Raw genomic sequence first — 25,648 nt, forward strand, 5'->3', positions numbered from 1 at the left:
GATTGTCTCACCCAAAAATTGTGTCAAAAATTTAAAACCCAACATTTGGACAATTATTTTTTATTTTTTTATTTAATAGAAAAAAAACAATGTTGGGTTTTTCCATGTTTGACCCAATGCAGGGTTACGACAAACCCAGCATTTTAAAGTGCACAAAATGTCTTGCACCACTGGTATGTTCATTAACAGAACAAAAAGTTTAATAATTAAAGCTTAAAGATGATTATCACCAGCTTTTAATTTAGTGTAGAAATGTTAGTTTATAACTCCAAACATTATCTTTGCTATTAATTGGAAGAAACCATTGAGATTCTAGGTCTTTAAGCAGCTAGTACTCCACACAGAGATCTGATCTTACCATCATGGTCTATCAAGAAAAGAATAAACGGAGGCAGACTGAATCCAGAAGAACTGTGGCAATTTCGTCAAGACACTTCAAGAAACCTATCTGCAAAGACACCTGGCCACTTACAGTATGTGCAAGTGTAGGAAAAAGCTACTTTAAATGCAAAGAGCAGTTCAAGAAATCTACCAGCAAGAATTCTCACTTTCCAGCTTTTTTACACAAGTGTCTGTAGCTTTATACAGTAATGAATTCTTGCAGGTAGCTTTCTGAAAGTGTCTTCAAGATGTTGCAACAATTCTACTGGATTTAGCATGCCTTTGTTTTGTTTTTGGTAAATTTTTATTATTTTCCATTGCAAATGACTTAAAAACATTGAAGTTACCTTGTCTAAGAGACCTATATACAGTATAACTCATTGTTTTACTGACTATATATTTATTTTTCTACTTAATAATAATATTCATCTGAGCATAATTGTGTCATTCAGCTAAAATCTGCATTGTTCTACTGAAGTAAAAAAACAAAAGGAAAGCAAATACCCCTTTGCAGTTCACTTAAATGTACCAAATGTAGTTAACTGAGAAAGACCAAGACTTAATTGTTTGTTCCACATTGATCATTGTTTCAGTGAATACCTGACTGAAGGCACTCAGCACTGTAGAAGTGGTTTTGGTAGGAGAATGTGCTCTGTGTGACGTTTGGTTAAAGATCTGTGTGGTGTTGTGGTGGAGAGGTCCTCCATGCAGTTATAAATAGAGCTCTTTGGGACCTGAATTGATTAATTACATGTTAAGGACGCTGGAGAAAAGCGCTGCCTCGTCAAGAGGAACCATTTGAATTCCACTCCACGCACACACATTTGCGTATGCACACACACACATGCATGCACTTTACACACTGCTCTACGACATATGCTGCCTTTTGAAACATACTCAAATATTTAGAATATTTTTCACTTTTTTTGTTGTGTTTTTAATGTTTGCCATGGCATGACACTTTTTTTATTTACATTAAATATAGCTTGGGGAGAAAGGCTCCACCCACCTGTGTGGCACTAGAAGTAACATTATTACAAAAAATGTATGTGTGATTGGTATTTCCAGTCCCTCACATGTCTGTAGAGCCTTTTCTGCTCAGCCATAAATATATGGGCCATACTACAGCTTAATAAAAACCATTTGGGAGTTTTATTGGCTGTGTTTTGGATCAATGTCTTTCTGAAATGTCCAACCTGATTTTATCTTCATCTTCCTGATAATGTAGATGTTAAACTGAAGCAGCTGATATAGTAACTTATAATGATGAAGGGCAGAGGGTTGCTGAATAACTTCTGAGAGATTTCAGCTACTGACTGGGCTTTCACTGCCTTTCTACTCCTCCCTTTTTTCATGTGTTCAATATTTTTTTCCTTTGTTATTTAATTCTATTACACTGAAACTAATTTGTAAACTAAGTAATATTGTTTTATTTGCATATATGGGATTGTTTGGTTATTACCAACAAATCAACAGGACCTTTAAAAATATGTTTTCTGAAAATGTTGTATACTTATTTCCCCCACTGTGTGTATATACAGAATTGTATGTTTATTTTAACCATAAAAAATAGGGTTATTTTCAAAATATAACTTTAAAATACAGTAACATACTACATAAATGTCCTTTTGTAAAATACAGTCCATATTACAGGTCAATACTGCGTAATTTTCAAAAACAGCAGTGTGTTTTTATCAGATCCAGTTGAAAAAGAGGTATTGGATTATCATATATTTTTCCTATGAAATAAATATGCATTTATATAGAAATAAAAGCTGTCCAGAAAGTATAGTCTACCAATAATAGTAGCAAATAATTAATACATTTTAAATATCCAGAATTGTATTTTACTTTCAGCTTAGTCTTAAAGAAACCACCATTTTTTTTTTTTTTTTACATGAAAATGAATGGGTAACCATTGTGTCCAGAATACGTTTCCTTATATACATATGGCGTACAGTGTTTCCTCTAGGATTTTTTCCAGCTGTGGCAGCAGGTCAGATCTACCAACTACCTATGACGTTATTTCAATGACAAATGTTGTGAACGCAGCATTACAAGTCGAGATCGCATTTATGTAATACGAGCATGCAAATCTCTACATACGCGCCGATATCCTCTGTTCGTGCACAAAACTTCTTGCATGCCCTCAAATAGATGCTGCTCAAGTGCAGATTTTCTTGTGCGCTCTCAAATATATGTGGCTGAAGTTGCAAGGAATATTCATGAATGCCTCCTATAGACCTCAAGAGCGGCATTATTGAGTCCTGAAGTAAAGTGAAAAAACTATAAACTCCAGCAAGATAAAGTCATTGTATGCAGAACCATAGACATTTATCTATAAAGTATAATTATGCAAACTGTGTTCATCTTAACTGAAAGCTACGTCGTGTTTGCTGGCCTCACTCATTGCGCACCTGTTGGTCAGTCAGTCAGTCAGTCAGCATGTCACCTTAGGGGGTTAAACAAATAATGGTCAGCACTACTACGATTACAGAAAAGTTCACGCTCTTATAATTCACTTACCTTTTAATAGGTTTTGGTTTGATTATAACTCGGTATTAAAAAAACAACAACGACTAAATGTTTTGAATGAGAAGCTGTAATGTAGCCGTGGTGGGATGAATTTAGGTGTGGTGCCCAGCCATGAAAGAATGAATGTAGCGGAAACCATGGCGTATCTACATCCCATCATACAAGCAAGCCACATTTCAACGTTACATCCTCCTCACATGTTTGACATTTCCAATAAACATAGGCTTGTTGTACCTTCCTCTCACTGCTATCCCATAACCAGCTCTGGCTTGTGCTGTGTTTTGTTACAGGCCTGCATTAGAGCATGTACGCACCTTAGACAGATAAGAAAACGGAGAGATTGAATTCTAAGTGGTAACAAGGAGAAGTGGTTAAAGCAGCCATGTAAGCAAACCCTCCGTCTTTTTATTCCTCTACTTTACAGGGATGCCATATGCTGAATGGAGAAACAGAGATAAGAGAGATGGATAGAAGGAAGCCAAAGAGAGGGAAAGTTATCGCCAAAACTCTCTCTTATCACCTCTGTCCCTTTGCCCTTTGTTCGGAAAAGCCCCATCCGCCTAACAGAGTCATCATTGTTGATGCACATACTCAGTGCTTGTGTGTTTCTCTGCTGCTTTTGTGCCTTTTTTCATGTTAATTGAGATTGAGTGGCTCTCCCTGAGTGAAAAAAAAAAACTGAAATGGCTAGTGGAATTTTGGGAAAGCATCAAACACTACCTTCTCTTTTGGAGCACTTCTTGATTATAATATTGTATGAAATAGAGCTGCTAAAGGCTTGATTCTTATTACTTGACGAACAGTGTTGAGTAAGTAACTTAGTAAGTAATTACATTAAAATGTATTTAAATTACCCGAAATGTAATTTAATTTAATTACCTGACTCAATGCTACTTAAAATTTCTATAAATCTCTGTATAAATATCTTAATTTTTCAACACTTTAGCTTTCTTAAAAATAATGCTTAAGAAAAGTTAAATATTACAGATGTATGCCTATCTATCTATCTATCTATCTATCTATCTATCTATCTATCTATCTATCTATCTATCTATCTATCTATCTATCTATCTATCTATCTATCTGTCTGTCTGTCTGTCTGTCTGTCTGTCTGTCTGTCTGTCTGTCTGTCTGTCTGTCTGTCTGTCTGTCTGTCTGTCTGTCTGTCTATCTATCTAGTTACAATGCATTTACAATAAAATGTACTGATGTGTTTTATTCATATCAGATACACACAGTGAAAGTATCTATAAAGTGGTATCTATTCTTCTCTAAGTTCACCAGCCACTTGCATGTATTTGGGGAGTAACTGATGAATTTACGTGCTGAATTCTGCGTGTTGTACATTTATTGAGGCAAATGTGTGGCCGCAAGTAAACATGACGACGCCAATCTCACGTTAAAGATCACGATCACCTACATATTTATGTGAATTGGAAATCAGGTAGCTGATGATATGATGAGCAAGCGTGTGAATATGTTGAATTAAAACAGGAAAAAAAAAAAACGAAATAAAAGGGATACATCTGTCATACAGCGCTATTGTGGCTACAAACATGACGTGTTGCCACGGAAAAATTAAGGGAGAATGGTTGCCTTAAAAAGATTCCTGGTTCCACAATATTTTAAACCTACTAGCAAAAGGATTAGTAACAAAAGTAAAGCAGCGGTGGTACAGTTACCTTGCGCTTTGCAAGACTACTTTTGCTACTTGATGTGTATAGTATAATCTATTTTTAGATATTTGGATTGAAAACAGGACAAAACTACTTAGTTCTTTATTTTATCATTATTATTATTATTATTATTATTATTATTATTATTATTATTATTATTATTGTTGTCATTATTATTATTATTATTATTGTCATTATTATTTTTATTATTATTATTATTATTATTATTATTATTATTATTATTATTATTATTATTATTATTGTCAATATTATTGTTTTTATTGTCATTATTATTATTATTATTGTCATTATTATTATTATTATTATTATTGTCATTATTATTATTATTATTATTATTATTATTATTATTGTCATTATTATTATTGTCATTATTATTATTATTATTGTCATTATTATTATTATTATTATTATTGTCATTATTATTATTATTATTATTATTATTATTGTCATTATTATTATTGTCATTATTATTATTATAACAGCTCAGGGATGAGCTTTTTTGAATAAAGGGTTGGAAATAAATGCTTGATTTTTTTAAAGCCAATTAATCAAAGAAATAATCGACATATTAATCGATTATTAAAATAATCATTAGTTGCAGCCCTGAACTGATATGTTTTATGTCGTTGAATAAAACAAATAAGTATCATAAGTTTGTGGTAGCCACAAACTCTATTTAATCAAAATTCTATTAAAATAAATCACTGACTTTGGGGCGAGGGAACCGGAACTGCTAAAATGCTAACACGCTTCTGGGTTTTTGCATACAAATTGACGTCATAGTTCCTCTACCATATATACACCTCACTTTCACAATCACATTGCAGTCTTGTTTCTTTATGAAAATTGATAAGCATTTTTTCTTGTTTGATTTCCTGTTTTTTTTTCGTCTTCTTGCCTTGTCCCTCCTTTTGATTCTTTGCCGCCAAGCCTAACCTCTCCCCTGTATTTTGACCATGTTTATTGCATTACCTTTATTCTACAGTTTTGCTCCAGTTTCGACTATTTCATGTTCGACCTTGCCTTTAATAAACTGCATGAGGATCCGCATGTTTGTTCTCAGCATCTGCTTCATAACAATTCAGCCATGTAATAATAACCATTATTGACTACAAATCGAACCCTAATGTAAAGTGTTAACCTTTTATAATCTTTTATTTCAGGTACAACAAAAAACAAGTGGTTCGTCACACAGTCCTTGTGTGTTTCTTTGCTGCTTTTGTGCCTTTTTCATCTTAATTGAGATTGAGTGGCTCTCCTTGAGTGAAATAAAACGCTCCAAAATGACTAGTGGAGCTTTGGGAAAGCATCATACACTAATACCTCATCTTATAGAGCGCTTCTAATGAGCCACCATCACACAGTCACACACGCACCCGCCTGCCTGCCACCTATCTGCACGTGGTAATTAATAACACTTACTCAAGAAAGCCGATGTCTGCCACGTACTACATGCACATACTCAGTTATGTGTGGCATTGACAAAGCATTAGCCATAACAAGGCTATAATCACATCATAATTACGACATAATGACTGGTTTTCGCTCGTCCTCGCCCAGTGGATCCCAAATTGCAACACAAGTGACTGACGAGCAAGCTAATAGCAAAACCCTTCAACTGCTTGCTACTGTAATTCTCTTGTTGCCTTCGCTCCAGCACTGAAACAATTAGAATGCCGATTAAAACATTGAGAATTCAGATTAATTTTTGCACATTACGAAAGAAGAATTTGGAGGAAAACATGTTTTTTTTGTGAGTTACTTGCTCTTTTTCTTTGTTTAGAACTATTTATTTATTTATTTATTTTTCCTTCAGCTTATTATATATATATATATATATATATATATATATATATATATATATATATATATATATATATATATATATATATAATTTATTAAAAATAAATTAAGAATGAATAAATTAATACGTAAATAAATAAATAAACAATACATACCAGAATATATACACTGTAAACGATTTCTGTTGTTTTCACGGTATTATACTGCATTTCTCAACAGTTGTTTACTGTATAAGCTGTGCACAGTGTGTTACTGTATATATTGCTGTTTTCACAGCATGATAATGTATTCTCAACATTTCCATACTGTGAACATGATTAACAGTATGCTACTGCAGATTTTACAATGAATTTTGGGAAAAAATCAGTTACTGTGCATCTAAATACAGTACTGCAAATGACCATGAAAAACTCTACACACACTTTATATTATTATTATTATGTTTGTTTTATTTTTTGACAAAGTATTTTGTGAAGAAAAATAAAATAACCAGTTTCTTCAGACTCTTCAGTGCATAAAGCTGTCCCCTGGTTTTCCATATTTGGGTGTACTGCACCTTAATTTTATAAGGTTAACATGAAAATATTAAATCATTTTTAATCAACATAACTTTGAGCTTAACCAAAACGTAAACTGGAACAAAAGTAATTGATTCATGAAACCAAAGTCAGCTCATGTCAAAATGACCAGCCTGCTTTAGACGGATTCATGAGGTTAGGGCACCCGTCATCACCATGGAGGTCACATATCTCCGCATTTTCAAAACAATATTTTAAAATACCCACCATCTCTATAAATAAACCACAGACTTAAGTTTAAAACAACTACATTCCCGCATGAAAAACGGTTAAAACTAAATTTCATAACACATTCATTATAGAGCCATCTAAGACTGGGGGAAGTCTCACATGTCTAGCCGATTATAACCTCGTTTCGCCGGATACATGAGTGATGATGGTCACCCTGGAGGTCAGAATCTCCGCTATCGGCAAAGCACGCTTAAAATTTACACATGATATCTATAAATAAACCACAGATTTGAGTTTGTAAGAACTACATTCTAGCATGAAACACTGTTAAAATTTAATTTCGTGACATATTAAACGCAATATTTATAATATTAGCTGGGATTTCTCATCCGCCATTACCATTTGCTTGTTGATGTGAAATGAATTCTGGCAGAAAAAAAAAATATATATTTATATATAATTCTCAAAACACTTCAAACGAACTTTATTCGTATTGTCAAGGTCAGATATATGTAATAATTTCGCTGGTAAAATGAATAAAAAACAATGTTACTATATTGTAATCAATATCACGTTTGCACTGGTTCGGTTCAGCACTCGAGCGACTCTGAATCGTATTGAACCGAATTGAACCGTTTGCTCGGGAATTATTTGATCACACGTGTTCACAAGCACACTCAGCAATATGCAATTAGTGTATAATTAGTGTATAAATGCGTGTGGCCAAGCAGTATAACGAAATAGTAATGAATCATATACAACAAGGAACCGGTTTTAGGCGGATTCGATTCTTTACTGTTCACTAAGGAGCCGATTCATAGAACCGAACGGACACGACTCGACATGCAGGCAACGGCTCTCCTAATTTGAAATTCACCTGTCGTCTTTCATCCAGCGAATTCATCCTTGGTAAGTGTTTTAAAGTCAAATTCTGTCCGTTAAAGGATTGTTTTGTATGTATTTCTGTGTATTGTGTGTGTAATTTAAAAGAATTAACCAAGTGACATTAGTTGTAGGTTCTTATGTTTTGTCACGCTATCCGTTAACAAACGGTATTTTAAACAAGAAATAACAGACGCTAAGCGGTCATTGTAGTGTTTGCGAGGTATTAGATACAGTGAGTTTATCTTGAGTGAGTTTTTGACCATACGTTAAGTTACCTGAAAAAAACATAACTTTAACTTATTGTAACTGCATTAATGAATTCTCTATTTCAGCACAACACTGAGATGAAGGCGAAGTCACCATGAAAAGTTAAACCTTTACCGTTAAGGTAAGCTCTGGTCTTCACATAGTCATTATGACTAAGCTATCATTATGGTAAAAATTTTCAACTGTAAGTCAGTTATTTAAACTAAACTCATAATGAAATGAGTCTTAACTGTTTTATTAAATGGAGCTGAAAATTAAATGCAGTTGAATTATTTTAAGCTAACGTTAATATTAACAAAATACATATTAATTGTCTATTTCTCAATAATGTTAATGAGCTTAATGTATAGTGTGTCATTAATTTTTAACAACCTTTTTTTCTTCTTCCAGCAGTTCCTAAGATAAAAAAAATCTGGTGTTAAAACAGCCACGGCTATGCTATTTGCCTACCAAGTGCTGAGTAAATATTAGACAAACATTTTTTTCTATAACTGTTGTCTTTGTGTTTATTAGCAATTTTACTGGGCGTATGTGTTTTTTTTTTTTTTTCAAACAGCCTGGAAACTGTAAGTTTAGTTCAATATGTTATTTTATGCTATTCATTTTTGTCTTAACATGGATTGCATGTTGAAGCTATCATTTTATAGTGGGAAAATGTAAAAGAGAATCACTGAATACAATGGCATAATGATTCTACTTGTTCAAAGAATATACTTGATTTAGTTTTCCTCAAGCGACACATCAGTTTTTATGACTATTGCTTGACACTTGAATTGAAGGGACAGTTCACCCCAAAATGAAAATAATAGCATCTTTGGCATCCTCCACTTGTTTCAAAATAGTTATATATTTAATTTGTTCCGTTGAACACAAACTCATATTTTTTAAAGAAATTTGGTTCAAATATGGATGTCAATAGTTACTGGTTACTAACATTCTTCAAAATATCTGCTTTAGTGTTTAACAGAAATTCAAACTAGTTTAAAACACGTAAATAGTGGCAAAATAGTAAACTATTCCTTTAAATATTTTATTCTGAGACTTATTTATATGTGTCTTGTCTTTTGTCATATTGTCCTTCTAGCCCAGATTGTGATGGACCTGGAATGCGACACCAGTTACTCTTAAGACAAGAACCGAATAAAGCACAGATGTGGAGGGATTTGCAGCCAAACTAACTGGAGGGAAGGAACCTTTAGGTAAAAGCACCTGCTTTATTTAGATCTGAAGTATTTTATTTGACATAGAGATTTATTGTTTTAGTTCTAATTTAAAGCAAACAAGGTTGAGCACCCCTGGTCTAAAAGCTCAAAAATGCTGTTTCCGTGATAAGGTTAAATGTAGTTGAGAAATAGTTTCATTAGGATCAATGCTTAAAGTAAACGTTTTCTTCTCTCTGTAGACCAAACATGTTTACTATCCCTCACATTTTAATAAATTGTTTCTGTTTTTGTTTCTTACAGTGTGGGTGAACATACTACCTGGATGTCCAACAAAGGCTGCACAAGAGCTCATTTGATAGCACATATTCTGTCCTGTCTACATCTCTGATGACCTGGAAGTGCTTCGACATCAGTGAGTAATACATCTTTATATTGTCATGCATACAGGATTTCTGTAAGCTTAGCTTTAATGTTAATTTCTAATCAGCAGTGACTGTTTTAAAAAATTAAGTATTTAAATTATTCTCAACGTTTTACTGATGCTGTGCACAGTAACGTTATGATGATTTAGTTTGAGGAAATGTCACTAGAGGGTTTGTAAAAAAAAAAAAAAATAAATTAATTGTATGAAATGACTCGATAAAATGTTTATTTGTCTTGCTGACATGCCATCACTGCTGCATATTGAAATACAGTAATATAAATTGTCAGCAGAATATTACCACAAACATTTCATGAAGTAGGCTAGACTGCTCTTTAGTTCTCTACTCAACTTTAACACATTTCCTCGTGTCGCTGAGCCTCTCTGCAGATTTTGCCAAAAATGAATGCTTAGTGATTACTTTGTTTTATGCAAACCAAATATCAGTAACTCATCATTAGCATTATTTTAAAAAAATCACCCACGGCTTTCATGTTCTCTAACGCAGTCTTATCTGTAAGTTAGAAGTGGATTTATACGTGTTAAAAGCCTAAAAGTATTTAATTAACATTAGTCACGTTAAATTAGATTATTTTTATTTATTTAATTTTAAATATGACTATCTTAAAGTGAGAATGAACTGTGTTCACCCCTCTTAAATCCGTGGAAGCACTAGTAGTGTGATCATGGAATCAGATATTCGAGCTATACAGAGTCGGACATTAAGTTAAGATGAGACTTTATTTTTTACACACCTGTGTGGACACCTGACTAGCGATCTTTAAGAACAATGCCCGCTGATCTTTATATATATAAAAACAACAGTGCAGTGTTTCGTTTCTGAATGAATTAAATGGTTTGAGGGATGATTAGTTTTTACTTCAGTGATTGATTTTGCTGGTCATTTTTGCAGGATCATCAGAAGTGCTGCTGCCCTTTTTCACTGTCCCTTTCCACATCATTTGGCCTTCATCATTTCCTGTCTTGTAGCAGTATTTTCACCTGTTTTTAAAATTGTAATAATTTTTGATGCATTAATTGTTGACTGGTTTTAATGATCAATTGTTCATTAGTGTTCTGTTGCTTTGTTATATTGAATTATTGCCACTGTTTTAGCATGGTTTACACAATAAACCTTTATTGTGAAGTTAAAGTTTCAGTTTCTTTATTTTTCTTGTATTTCTTGAACAGGTAAAGTAACACTTGTGCAATTTTTGAACATTTTTACCCATTATAAAGTAGCACTATTAAATAAAATAAAATAACATTTAATAACTGTAAAATACTATACAGTAATAATGAAAGTAAATAAAATAAAATAAAATTAATAAAATAAAATAAATTAAAATACCGTAGATCTTCATGGTAAAAATGTACAATAAAATACTGTTTTCAGTTTTGCAGTATGTGTATCACTACTGTAATTGGTGTTACAGTAAAAATCAACAACAGTAAAATGATGTATTACATTTTACAGTAAATGTAATACTAATGTAATTAGTATTACAGTAATGTTACTGTTTTATGAAATACAGCAGCTACTGGATAATTGTTGCCAGTAACTTACTGTTAATTTAACAAGAAATCGTTTACAGTGTATATATATATATATATATATATATATATATATATATATATATATATATAGCTATTATAGCTATATTCAGCTTATTTTTATATATTATTTATTGAAATTGAATGAGTAAATAAACAAACAAACAAATAAATTAATTTGATTATATATATATATATATATATATATATATATATATATATATATATATATATATATATATATATATATATATATATATATATATATATATATATATATCAACCAAATATAAACCAAAAATAAACTAAAAATTAAATATTTGTTTTTTGCATAGTAACTACTTTGTTACTAATGTGTAACCATAACAATAATTCAAAACGGAATTTTAAATTATGGTAGCATTGGCTGAATATTAAAACACCAGAAATATCTTCATTTTAAACTTTTTTTTTTTTTGTTGTTGTTCACCAATTAAAAAATAAATAAATAAAAAAAACTGAAACTGATGATAATTTTTACAAATGTTTTTTGACACATTAAGACATTCGAGGGTCCAAAATGTAAATGTATAAAAAAATGAATATAAAAATGATCAAATACAAATATTATTTATTCATTTATTTATTCATTCATTTTACTTCAGCTTATTTCAGATAATAACTTTTTTTTATTGATCTTATAAATTGTATATATTTTTTGAAACCTTAAGACATACAAGCCAAAATATCAAATAAAAAGGGTCCAAATATTTTATTTTAATAAAATTCTATTTATTTTAAATAAGTAAATAAATAAATAAAATATTGCTACAAAAATTGTGTTGCTTCAAAAATGTAGTTGCTTGCAATAAAATACACTTTGTGTGTGTATATTAGTGTGACATTATGCAAGTAAATACTGACAGTATTTTTTTTATAGAAATGAATGTTCATAAATAAATAAATAAATTATTGTTAAAACCTGTTGCTTCAAAAATGTACTTGCTTGCAAAAAATATTTGAGCAATTAGTCATGCAATCATGGAAAGCTTAATATATCATGTGTGTATACATTTGTGTGAAAATGCAAGTAAATACTGACAGTATTTTCTTTTTAAGAATTGTTTTTTCATCTGTTTTGTCTAAATAGCACCATCAAAAAAGTTATGTAGTAAAAAAAAGATTATTGCTTCTAAACAGGTTTCCTGAGCACTTCTAAAACAATCCCTTCCATTATGTTTGACAGATAGCACACCACAAACTAACCCCATTGGTTGAACAAAACAGTAACACAATATCTGCCTATACAACTGACATCAAAATTAAACTAATAATAAAATTTGTGTGGTGAGAACTAACCTGTGCGACAATAAAATAAATGAAGACCTTTTGAAATTCATTCTGTTTCTATTTCTGTTCATCAGTTGATGTTTGACATGAAAATATATTGCGAGTGCACCGATTGTTTGCACACAAGCTCTTTATTTGGAAAGTCCTGAGTTGACAATGCTGCTTCTTTCTGTGTTAATTCTGTCAACCGCAGCGCTTTCCCTTTTTCCCATAAGTTCAGTGTGTGGCGACACAAGGGGGTTGCTGTTGTCGTAAAGACTCTTTCTATTCGCTGGGGTATTTGGGAGTCACCAATGAAGGGCACCTTTATCCTCAACACACTGCTGAGAATTATTTTGCAACGAATGAGGTATTATCTTTTAATTTTCTCTCAGGGACTGAAGAGACTTGACAACATAAGAGAAGAAAAAGAAGCCAGCATATGCCATTTCTTTCCTTTTTGTTTGTCTAGAGAAGGTTAAGAAGAGATCTCAGGTTTTAAAAACAGCAGTGTGATGTATCTCAGGGTGTTATTTTAATGGATGGTTATTTTTATAGGGATGATCCAGCGTTTTTTAGTGCTGCCGCATCCAGATGTGCTCTTGTAACACACTCGTGCTCTTCTCTGACTAATTAGTGAACTTTAGCAGCCTGATGAGATTTTCACAGGTTTCTCAGGGCTGCACGAGCACTAAAAATGCATCTGTATCATTTCATTTAGCCGACAACACCCTGAATGTTGAATAAATATGAAAGGAATTTAAAAAGGTATCATTTTGCAGTTGTTGGTAAAAGAGAGAGAGTTCATCCAAATGTTAGACTTCTCATTTACTCACCCCTGATTCTTTTTCTAACTGAACATGGGTGGAGTTTTTCTTTTGAATCAAATCATTCTGATCAAACGTTTCCTTTGCAGTTTCACAATAGTGGTCTAAACCATTCATGCTGTACATTTTGGACGCATTAAATCACTAATAAACTCTAAGGAAGTTACTAAGAGTTGCGAGGATTGATGTCAATAATGTCATATACCATATTAATTTCAGCAGTTTATTGCTGAACAAAAAAAAGCTGATGTATTGGAGAATGGGGGTCACCAAGCAGTTTCTAGATCTAAGTATCTTTAATGTTCAGCAGAAGAAAAAACTATTCAGGTTTGGATCAATCAGATATATGGAAAAATGTTGTGGTTCTGTTCTTTGTGGTTCTTGAAGCCCTAATACAGGGGTATGTCCTTTCAATCCAACTTCACTCAACACACTTGCCTGGAAGTTTTAGGCTGTGTCCGAAACCGCATACTTCCATACTATATAGTACGCTAAAATCAGTATGTGAGCCGAGTAGTATGTCCGAATTCATAGAATTCGAAAATCAGTATGCGAGAAGTACCCGGATGAATTACTACTTTGGGCGAGATTCTGGAGTGCGCATCACCTGCACGCTGCGCTATCCCAAAATGCCCCGCGAGAGAATTCATGAATGGAAGTGAGGCGACGCAACTGACGCAGGTAGGTCACGTGATTATGACAAAATGGCGGATGTAGTACGTCCGAACTTCATTCATACTTTTCACATTCGTACTGTATAGAACGTACTTTTCTAACGGCCGAGTAGTACATTTAAATTCAAATGCATAACCTTGTAAGTAGTAGGTGGTTTCGGACGCAGCCTTAGTATACATAGTAAGACCTTGATTAGCTGCTTCATGTGTGTTTAATTGGAGTTGAAACTAAAATATGCAGAACAGCGGTCCTGCAGGACCGAGTTTGTGCACCCCTGTCCTAATAGTCAAATGACTACATTTGTGTACAAGTTTCATTTGTTGCTTAACTGTTCTTTTTAAGCTGTTACGTGTAAAATAGTACCACTAAAAATAAAAAATAAAAAAACAGAACCCAAACAAATCCCACTGCTTAAGCCAATGATGCTGTCATAGACTAAGCGACTTATTTAAAATGAGCTGAAACAAAATTATTGAGATTTTGTTGTGACAACTTAATTATTCAATCCATTAAAATTAAAAAAAATAATAAGTTAAATAAACTTAATTCCTTCATGTTGTCTGACCCAGCATTTTTTACAATGTAGTATGAGGGTATATTATTTTAAATATGTTTTGTGTAAACAGCAGCATAAAAAAATTGCATGAAGTCAACAAATAATAATTGCTTCCGAACAGGTTTTCTGATCATTTCAACAAAAAGTTTTTGTTTGGCTTATTTGTTTGATTGTTTGTTGTTATTCTTTAATGTGAAACAAAATATGCTTGTTCATTTATTTGTGCCTGTTCATCATCATGTTAGATATTAAAAATTAAACATTAGTATGTTAACAAAATTTGAAACCTTAAAAAATCATTCATTCATTCATTCATTAGCTATTTAATTTTATATGTACTTGACAGTCAAACAAAGAATTTATTTACCTGCATTGTGTACCTACATGATTGTCAACAACGTGAAACTTTACAAACGGTTTTATTTTTCCATCCATCTGTTCGTCCGTCCGTTCGTCCATCCATTTATTTAATCAATCCTTCAATCCATTCACTAATCCATTTATCCATCCATCTATTCATTTATTCATCCATCCATCTATTTATCCATCAACCCATCTATTTATCCATCCATCCATTTATCCATCCACCCATCTATTTATCCATCCATTTATCCATCTACCCATATTTATCCATCCATTTGTTAATCCATTCATCCATCCATTGATCCATGCATTCATTTATTCATTCATCCATTAATCCATCCTTCCATTTATTTATCAACCAATCAATTTATCCATCCAATTATCTATTCATCCATCAATTTTTTTCATCCACCCATACATTTATCCATCTATCCATTAATCAATCTATCCATTAATCCATTTATCCCTTAATCCACCAATCCATTCTTCCATCCACCCAATAATTTATCCATCCATTCATTAATCCATCCATCATTCCATCCATCTATCCATTTTTTCATCCCTCCATACATTTATCCACCTATCCATTATTTCATCCATCCATTCCTTAATCCATCAATCCATTTATTCATCCAACCATCCATTTATTAAATCAATTCATTATTCCATCCAATCTTCCATTTATCCATCCTTCAATCAATCCATCCATCCATTTATCCATCCACCCATCCATTTATTCATCCTCTCTTCCATTAATCCATCTATTTATCCATCCATTCATACATGTATTCATCCACTCATTCATTTATCCATCCACTCATCCATTTATTCATCCATCTATCCATCCATCTAAACAGGCATTTCTTCCCTCAAAACAAATAGCAAAGGTTGTGCCAGCATTTCTACACTGGCTTGCTAAAACAGTAGCACTTTTTAATAGAGAAACTGTGTTCGTGATTTTCCGGGAAATCAATCAACAAACAACTCCTGAATTGACTTGAGTTATTTACACATCGAACAGGGATTGGAACAAATATTTTTACTCTGGCATACAAGATTGTTTACAAGCAAGATTGCAGCTGAAGAAGTGGAGGGAAAGAACGAGAGAACAGTAGTTGAAGTCATTACTGTAAATGTGGAGAACCTGTAGCCGAATGCGATAATCAAATCCCGAGACCACTTGAGAATCAACAAAATTTCACACAGAGCGATCAGCGTATGAGCTGAGAGACATTTAATAGATTACAGGAGCAAGGAAAGAATTAATAAAAAAATCAACAATGCTGAGCGAACGGAGAGGGGAATGGAAAAAAAGGTTGGCAGAGCAACACAAACGTGCATGCGCAGCTAACATTCTCGAGGGGCACATTTCCAAGGAGCTGTGAGAACCTAATCAAGGGTGACTTGACTTTGCTTGGAGGATGTGTGTGTGAGAGTGTGTGTGGAAGGGTGTGAGAGAGCCAGGGAATTTGCAAGGGCCAGCACAAACGGTGGGATGATTGAAAAAGAGAGAAAGAGAGGGAAGTCTGGCCCTGGCGCAGCTTGAGGAGAACAACTTTGAGAAAGATGGAGAGTCCCGCAGAGGATGGTGAAGATATGAGAAGATTTTTTTTGGAGTGTGGTCTTAGCATGTGTGTTTTCAGGGCAGACGCTTCCACCAATGCAACTGCATTTTAATAAAATCTGATATCTAATCTCACGGTGTGACTGTGGAGAGGGGGGAAAATACATTGTTAGAAAAGATGGAAGAGAGCTGAAAAGCGAGAGGGATGATATATCAGAGGTCTTGGAGGTGTAGCCTTACTCATCTCTCTGTCATACTCCATGGCATTTGAGGTAAAATAATTAGAAAATGGCTCCAAATGGCAGACTCTAATAAAGCCTTAGAGATGGGTCCGGGGGGCTGGAGATATTATGGGATGTTGCCTCACTGAGAGCTGACTAATGGCGCCTGAGGTCCCAGGGAATGAAGTTTAAACCACAAGGGCCCGAAAACAACAACAAGCCGTACGAAAATAGCAGGGAGAAGGATGGAAATGTCAAGCAAGCTCGTCTGAAAGATCAGAAACACTCAACATCCCGGGAAGCAGTTTTTAGCTCGAGACTCCTACACCGTTGCTTACAGTTCTTTTTGGCCAGTTTTTATTGACAGTATGGACAGTGGGAAAAGGAAATAGTACATTTTGAGGGGACAAATAATTTGGGGTAGATTTAACCTTTTGCTGGACGAGCATGAGCAACTCAAGATGTCAGAATTCATGAGCTGATTCCTAATGGAACAGTGATTGTGAGCACACTCGCCGGGCTATTTATGAAAACAAATTAAGGTATAATTGAAATATAATGGATACAAATATATATATATATATATATATATATATATATATATATATATATATATATATAATGCATTATATTTTAATTATACCATATAGCAGATATTATCATGTTTTTAAACCATAATACAGTAAATTTCTTTAATTAGTCTGTTGTGGTAAGTCTGTAGTTATATACTATAATAAAATGAAAATTAGCTTATTATGTAGCCACTCGCCAGGCTATCCATGAAAACAAATTAAGGTATAATTAAAATGAAATGCATTTTTTAAAAATATGTATGTAAGCAGCTACAAAGTAATCCACACTTTGTCCCAGCCAGCAAATAACGTAAACTTTTAGTAAATAATAAGAATAATACGAGACATTTTGTGAAGAAAATTCTAAAGATCAAAAAAAATAAAATAATAATAATAATAATAAAAAAAATTTAAAAACGTGGATAAAATACAAAGAACCTAAAGTAATTTATAGTAAACGCCATAGTAAAGAACTATACTACAGTAAATTACTTCATTAGTCTGTTGTGGTAAGTCTGTAGTTATATACTACAGAAATATAAACACATTTCTCAAAACTGTAGTTTTCTATAGGGTATAATATAGTACAATTCACCACAGTTTTCTGTAGTAAAAGCTAAATTATAATACAGTACAGTAATTATCACAGTTTAGCAGTGCTCTCTAGTTAATTCTATGGATTCTCAGATTGATCGGCATCTGCCTATAATCACATTTTATGACTCGATCGGTACTCGCAAATCTGGCCGATCTCATGAACTGGATACAATTGTTTGTTTACGGGTTTACAAGCAGAGGACAAGAACTGAACATCTTTATACTGCGCCACTGCTTCGCCCAGTTCATGAAAATATTAGGCAAAAAAAAACTATTATTTTTAACTTGAATATTTGATAATATAACTAATCCTAATAGACTTATAGCAATAAACAGTAATTTGTGGACCTATTTCCTTTTCGTAAAGACGCATTTTTCTTACCTTTTTTGTATCGGTTTTATCTATAATTTTTTGTAAAACTGCTTCTGACCAATAAATGTCCACACTAAATGGTTGAAGAAGACATGTTTAAAGAATTGGATGCAACATATTTAATTTATTATCTTGGGTAAGGCACGATCTCCAGTTAAGTATGACTTAGAGGAAAAATGTGCTTTATGCATTATAAAGCTTGAAGCATCAGAATCAGTACTTGGTATCGGCTGATCACCATGACAAGGAATTAGTACTCAGTATCGGTTGCAAAAAAATCCTTATCAGAGCATCCCTAGTTAATACTACAGTAGCATCCATAAACAAAGTGTTGTATATGAAATAATTCATGCAGTGGAATCCACTTGACTATAGTTTGGTTAAAAAACACAGAAGTATTCACTAAAAAAATTGAAGTTCATATATATATATATATATATATATATATATATATATATATATATATATATATATATATATATATATATATATATATATAGGAGTGGTTTCCTATTTTAACATTCTTGAAATACATGTTTTTATAGTGTGAAGAACATTTTTAATAATTTAGAGAACTCTACTTCTTCACATTATACTACTTCTTTTTACATTTTGAGGAATTCAGAAGTTCAATAGTAAAGTTTCTTCGTGGAACCATTAATTCCAGTAGTTAATTCCCTGAAGAATCCTAAATAAATAGGTCTTAAGAGAATGTTTGGAAATGTTCTGGTCAATCAAGTGGCTCATTGACTGCCTTTTATTAAGATATTGACTGTTTATTAGTATCTTATTCTGCATCATTAATCCTGTGCAATGCCAAATGCAAACTACTAACATGACCATATGTAATTGTAGGCAAGGCAAGTTTGTTTAAAAAGTACATATACAGTGTGGCAATTCAAAGTGCTTTACATAAACAGGAATAAAACAAATGTAAAAGTAATTAAAAATAGACTAAAATGCATTAAAACAGGTTATAACAGTATATAAATCTAGAATTCTGTATACACAGTTTGCCCTTTGGGTCAAAAATGAAACATCTTCACCAAATCTCAAAAATAAAGCAGATACATTTAATTTAAACCCTCAAATCTATTTTTCATAAACAACCTCATCTTCATCACAGACTCTGTGAACGTTTAGGGTTTCCTTCATTAGTATGTTTTTTTCATCAATGTTTAATCAGTGTTTAACACTCGTTTTTGATTAAAGTAAATGATTTTCTAATGCTAAATGAATGCTAAAGAAGTGTACAAAGTTTTTAGCAAGTTAAACATTGTGTGTGTGCTGGAGTGTGCATGTGTATGAGGCAGTATGTGCCTTTAGTTTTTGTGGTGTAAAAAAAGGTTTTATAGTTGGACAATCTTCGTACCCTAAATGTGTACAGCCTTCATGAAAATATGAAAACAAAAATTTTAGTTTTTATCCTCATGCTACGGTCATTTCAGAAAAAGTCACAAAACTTTAAAAATAAAAACTTTTTTGCTGTTAAAATGGGTAATTTAGTACCCTTGAGTCAAATAGGATGTTACTCAGCTAAACTTTCTAGTTAACGGTTTGGTAATAGTGAGAACTATACTGTACCTTAAAATAAACTGTGACTGAATGTTTTTTCAACCCAAGTTCATTCTGAATACTTACCACTATATACAATTTTTGGGTAGCGCAAAATACATACCAGGAGGTACCGTGTTTTTTTGTTTGTTTTTTTTTTTTTCAGTTTTTCAGTTTTTGTTTTACCCAAACCCACCAGAGGCCGCTGTGTATGCTTTTTCAGATCCTAATTTTCTTTCGCAAGTGCCATTAGCGCCTGCTGTTCATACATAAATCCACTAGAGGCCACTGTCCACTGACTGACTGATCGACTGACCCACCCTCCTCCTTCCCTAAACCCAATCAATAGTGTTTTCAAAAGCACCGATTGACCAGCCCACCTGATTTTTACCACATTTTCACTTTGTTATAGGCTTGGGCGGTATCCAAATTTTGATACCGTCAAACCGCCTCCATATTTTACCCCGGTATCCGATATTACCGGCGTAATAAAAAAAAAAAATGACGTAAGGCTCAGACAGCGTCACCAAACTGTTGGCTTAAGCCTAAACCATTCAGAAACTGAATACATTCTATGCGACCTTAGGCTCGCGGTCAGAGAGAGAGAGAGAGAGAGAGAGAGAGAGAGAGCAAAGCGACGCACAGCACCTCTCTCTCTCCCTTTTACACACACACACACACACACACACACACACACACACACACACACACACACACACATCTCTCCCGCGGTTTATTCAGAAATTTACTCCCACACCGTAAGAAATCTGGCCGGCTCCCGCGGAACAGCAGTTATACCCGATAGGTCCCGAGTCCGACAGGTAAATTTTGATTGACAGCTTTATACAGCCCAAACCAGTTCACAGCCTACATTAAAATGTGCTCATGCACACAGCTCTAATGCATTTTTTTCAAGAATGAGTCATTTATATGTTTTAACATCATTTATTCGTAACAAGCGTAGACTATAGGCCACTTGAAAGTTGGAACAAAGAAATAAAATAAGTCCTACAGCTGTAACATCGTAACATCTCAGCACTCTATAGGTCTAGGTACACTTAGCCTTTAAATTAGCCTACACACCAATGAAAAGAAATCTTGCTTAACAAATCAAATTAAAATAAACTCTAAATGATGACGGGTATTTTGGCAATAACGAAATTAAGATAAAGGCTGTGCAAGATGTTTCTCCACTTCTCTTCACAATCTGGCATTAAGGCGGCGGTGAAGCTGAATAATAAAAGAATAATGCCACCATTAGTCTGTATACTCTGTCTACATTATGATTATTTGGTTTAATTAATATTTATTTATAATTTAAAAACCCTTTACTCACCAAGATTAGGCTACGTGTGTTTGTGGAGGAACATTATTAAATCCACTGGCTTTAGCGCTGTCTCTCACTCATGGTGCGTCCAGCAGCTGAACACCCTTTCCTGCGGCTACAGGTCGAGATGCAGAGTTCTGATCCGGCTGATTTTGCAAGTTTTTGGTAGGATTGTTTGTTCATCTTCTACCAGTCAGGAACATGCATTTAATTTTCCATGACAACAGTTTCACTTTAGCGAATGGCCTCTTCTTTTTACCTGTCAGCTTGCGGTTTAGGGCTCTACCGTAATACGCAGTGTATGAGCGACCGCGAAATACCTGCGGCTGGAATAACCGCTCCTTATGAGCTAGTGACTGACTTGACCGCCGTCAAAATTCTCTTTTTTTACTACTTCGTCATCATTTGTTTCACCTTTGCAGGGATGGATTTTAATGCATGGATTTGGATTTTTTCGAGTCTCGCCGGGTTCGGTCAAAGATCTTTAGCTCTAATGCAGACCTCTCGTTCATATTAACCACGTCTCCCTTCTGTTCAGTCTAAACTGCCAAACTGCAGGACACTTTGAAGCGCGACTCGTCACGTCACCTCTCCCCCTTCTCTCCCTCCCTCTCCCCCTTCATTTCCCTCTCTCCTCCACATTGTCCCGTGATGACAACCACACATACGTTTTTGTAGGCATTAAATAAAGGATATTTAATATTTTATGACGGTATAACGGTATTGAAACTGACACCGTTGCTATTTTTAGATCCCGCGGTATACCATAATACCGTAATACCGCCCAAGCCTACTTTGTTATTTACTTCCTTTTTACCTGTTATTTTTTTCTTATCTGCTTTCTGGAACCGTTCTTCACCAGACTCGAACCCTGTCATGGTGGTCAACTCCTCTCTGCATCTCAAGTCAGCCAACATTTTAGTTTTTTCTTTTTTTTTATTAAAGAAATTTCATTTATTCATTCATTTTCTTTTCAGCTTAGTCCCTTTATTAATCAGGGGTCACCACAGCAGAATAAACCGGCAACTTATCCAACACATGTTTTACACAGCAGATGCCCTTCCAGCTGCAACCCATCTCTGGGATATATTAAAGAAATTTCACAATCAATTCATTCATTAATTCGTTCGTTCGTTCGTTCATTCATTCTTTTATTTTATTTTCAGCTTAGTCCCTTTTCACATACAATTTTTACATTACAATTCATTACAATGCATTTAAAAAATAAAACAACATTTAAAACTTTTCACTTCATTTCCTTTCAAATTTGGCATGCTTTGGATGTTAAAATTTTGTAAAATTCCTCCAGTTTCTCATTTTAAAATACACATACAATTTTTCCAGGTATCCTTTCACCTTCTAAACATCTTCTATACATCCATCACATTTTTTCCTTTTCTTGCCACTATCCTTCTTTGGCACATTGCACTCTTCATTAACATTATACAGAGGTTTACAAATTACTTATTTTCATTTTTCTTTTCCCATCCCAGCATCACCACTCTGTTCCAGTCTATTTCCTCTTTGTTCCAGTCTCCAATAAAGCTCTTCAATTGTTTCTTTGGCGTGTTTTAAAAGCCCTTCCAACTCTTTATAGTATAACAACATATGTTTAAAACCTTCTTCTTCCTTTTTACATAATTTGCGTTCACCATTTTGAACCATCCCTATTTTATTTGAAATTGTGTCTGAGATGAGCACTTTGTCTTATAACACAATTGTGTGTGTGCCGACATACATGGGGAGCTACTAGAAAAACTGGTAACAGCGAGAAAGCCAATCATTTATTAATTATACTGCCTCAAAGCGTTCGTTTTAAAGTCAAAATGCAGCCATGTGTACTTCAAGCTACATAATTCGCAATCCCCAGAAATGTATATAGGGCTACAGTTTAAGAATTAGCCTATGTTGGGGGTTTTTCTCTTATGGTGAATAACATACGACACCCATTTTACTATCGAAAATAATGACGTGTATCGAAAAGATTCCATGAGTGTTAAAAGTTTATCATGAAACCATCAACGGCTTTAATGATGATGAGTGCAGTCTAAAGCTCTGGCATGATAAACTCTTTGAGTGAGTTTTAATTGAACGCTTAATTGAATTAAACAGCGAAGCGTGTCACCTTTCATCATGTCTTAGATAGCCTGACGTTCCAGAGTTTGATTGTCACCAACTCTCCTGAAATCAACACCTGAATACATCCACATCAGGGCTTTAAAAATGCACTGCGTAATTAGACTCACGTTTGAAAATGAGATTAGTGCCGAACGGTTATCTCGCCAGGGGCCGCCGGCCTAACCCTTTGCTAAGTGCTAAGTGAGCGGTAACAAGGTTTGTTTGCATTGTGTTCGGGCCCCGGCTGAACTGGATGTGTGAGGAAGACTCTTCCACTAGAGCTGACTGAGTGCTTCAGACTGCCTGACCCTTCCTCCGGCTGCCTGACCCGCTTGTGTAATTAACTTTTACAGCGCCTATTTTAGGAGGGCTCTCTCTCAAACAGCAGTTCACCACAGGGACGGAGACATGGGTTTTAGTGTGGTGAGAAAGGGAAAGATGGAGAGAAAAAGAAAGCCTGTAGGTGCACAGTTGGATCAAAAAAAAGCAAGCATTCGGATGCTGTAAATCACAGTCGAAACATATGAAGTGCTGCTTTTACTATTTTATAGAAATTGTTCCACTGGAGCAATCCACTGCCTTAATTAACAGAGCAAAGATTTCCACACTTCGTCAGTCGAGCCAAATACATGATAGTTTGATCTTCATTATTAAAACTTAGGTGATTTAAAAAGTGATTTAATAGAAAACCATAGGAGAAATGATTGAGATGTCTTTTAAGATATAGATGATAACAAACTAGGGGGCGACACGGTAGCTCAGTGGTTAGCACTGTTGCTATAAGTGAATTAAATTAACTAAACTGGCCGTAGTGTATGTGTGTGAATGAGTGTGGATGTTTCCCAGTACTGGGTTGCAGCTTGAAGGACATCCGCTGTCTAAATTATATGCTGGATAAGTTGGTAATTCATTCCACCGTGGTGACCCCTGATAAATAAAGAAAGCCAAAGACGAATGACTGAATGACAACAAACTATTTTCTGAGTGTTGAATAATTTTATTCAACACTTTTTATTTATGTACTTCTCTGACATGTATATAGTTATTCCCTTTTATACTTACAGTTTCTGTATGTATGAATCTATATACTGTTTTCATACATGTGTGTCTGTTTGTGTGTACATAAATAGAACTTCTAACTTTGTTTTATATTGGTATCAACCATGCTATACACAAGAAACTAAGTCAATGTTAAAAAAAAATCTAATCAAATCACTTTTATTGTCACATCATCAGTAGCACGTGTGCTATGATAAGTGAAAAGCTTAGGTGTTGGCTCCGGACAGTACAAAATACAGTGCAAAAAATACAACGACACAGCAAAATACACAGTGCAAATAAAATGTCAGGTCCAAATACAAACAGTGCAAATAAAATGTCAGTGCCAAATACAGACAGTGCAAAATACAGCAGCTACTCCCAAAAAACAAAAAAAAAAAACAAAAAAAAAAAACAGTACAATGTAAGATTGACAGTGATATGTACAGTGAATAGGTACCCATAGTTGTGGGAAGTGTTGTTTCAAGTATGGATTGGTTAGTGCAGTGCATGCTACATATTGATGGTGTGCAGTGAGGGATATGGAAGAGTCTGTCTGTGTGGGGTGTGTTAATTGTTCATCAGTCTAAGGGAAGAAGCTTTCCTTCAGACGGCTAGTGTGTGATCGGATGCTGCGGAACCGTCTGCCTGAAGGTAGCAGAGAGAAAAGTCTATGGCTTGGATGGCTGGAGTTATAAATAGTTATTACCATTGTTGATAACCATGTTTACTAAAAACAAAAGTAAACAATAAAGTGAGTGCTAACATTTAAATATATATATATATATATATATATATATATATATATATATATATATATATATATATATATATATATATATATATATATATATATATATATATATATATAAAATCAAACTAGAAAAATCACTTGATTGTGTCACATAACAGTATTGTATAACATTTCAAAAATATATTAAATTTTATATGTAATCAGATACTCAAAATATGCCTATACGACCATGTATGTATACAGCTCTGCACATTTTAGTTCCAACTCTAATTAAAGACACCTGATCAAACTAATTCAAGCTTGTACAAGTAAGTGTGTTGGAGCAGGGTTGGAATTAAACTTGTGC

General features: G+C 33.7%; 1 protein-coding gene and 2 long non-coding RNA genes across 9 annotated transcripts in view; 1 reads left to right on the top strand and 2 right to left on the bottom strand.

Annotated features, from left to right (window-relative positions):
- Window positions 1-25,648, bottom strand: part of LOC147834029 (uncharacterized) — a 1,152,336-nt gene that overhangs the window by 1,036,537 nt on the left and 90,151 nt on the right. The window contains exon 3 of one of the 6 annotated variants that reach the window (XR_015507938.1): window positions 22,556-24,437. The exons of 4 other annotated variants lie outside the window; for them this stretch is intronic. The gene's annotated coding sequence lies outside the window, so the exon portion shown is untranslated. Of the gene's footprint in view, window positions 1-22,555; window positions 24,438-24,709; window positions 25,197-25,648 lie in introns of those variants that run through there. One more of the 6 variants, XR_015507936.1, reaches the window with a different exon arrangement.
- LOC141377639 (uncharacterized) lies at window positions 8,702-11,054 on the top strand. 2 transcript variants are annotated; one of them, XR_015506969.1, is made up of 4 exons: window positions 8,702-8,777; window positions 9,402-9,516; window positions 9,781-9,892; window positions 10,815-11,054. It is a non-coding gene; the product is annotated as an uncharacterized LOC141377639 (long non-coding RNA). The 2 variants fall into 2 exon arrangements; XR_015506968.2 differs by having other exon boundaries at window positions 8,721-9,516.
- LOC147834032 (uncharacterized) lies at window positions 19,996-25,052 on the bottom strand. The gene is made up of 3 exons (XR_015508069.1): window positions 24,753-25,052; window positions 22,187-24,400; window positions 19,996-20,466 (listed from the first exon to the last, which is right to left on the bottom strand). It is a non-coding gene; the product is annotated as an uncharacterized LOC147834032 (long non-coding RNA).

This window comes from Danio rerio, chromosome 14, assembly GCF_052040795.2.
Source record: "Danio rerio strain M-AB ecotype USA chromosome 14, GRCz13ab, whole genome shotgun sequence".
In the NCBI taxonomy this organism is placed as follows: Eukaryota; Metazoa; Chordata; class Actinopteri; order Cypriniformes; family Danionidae; genus Danio; species Danio rerio.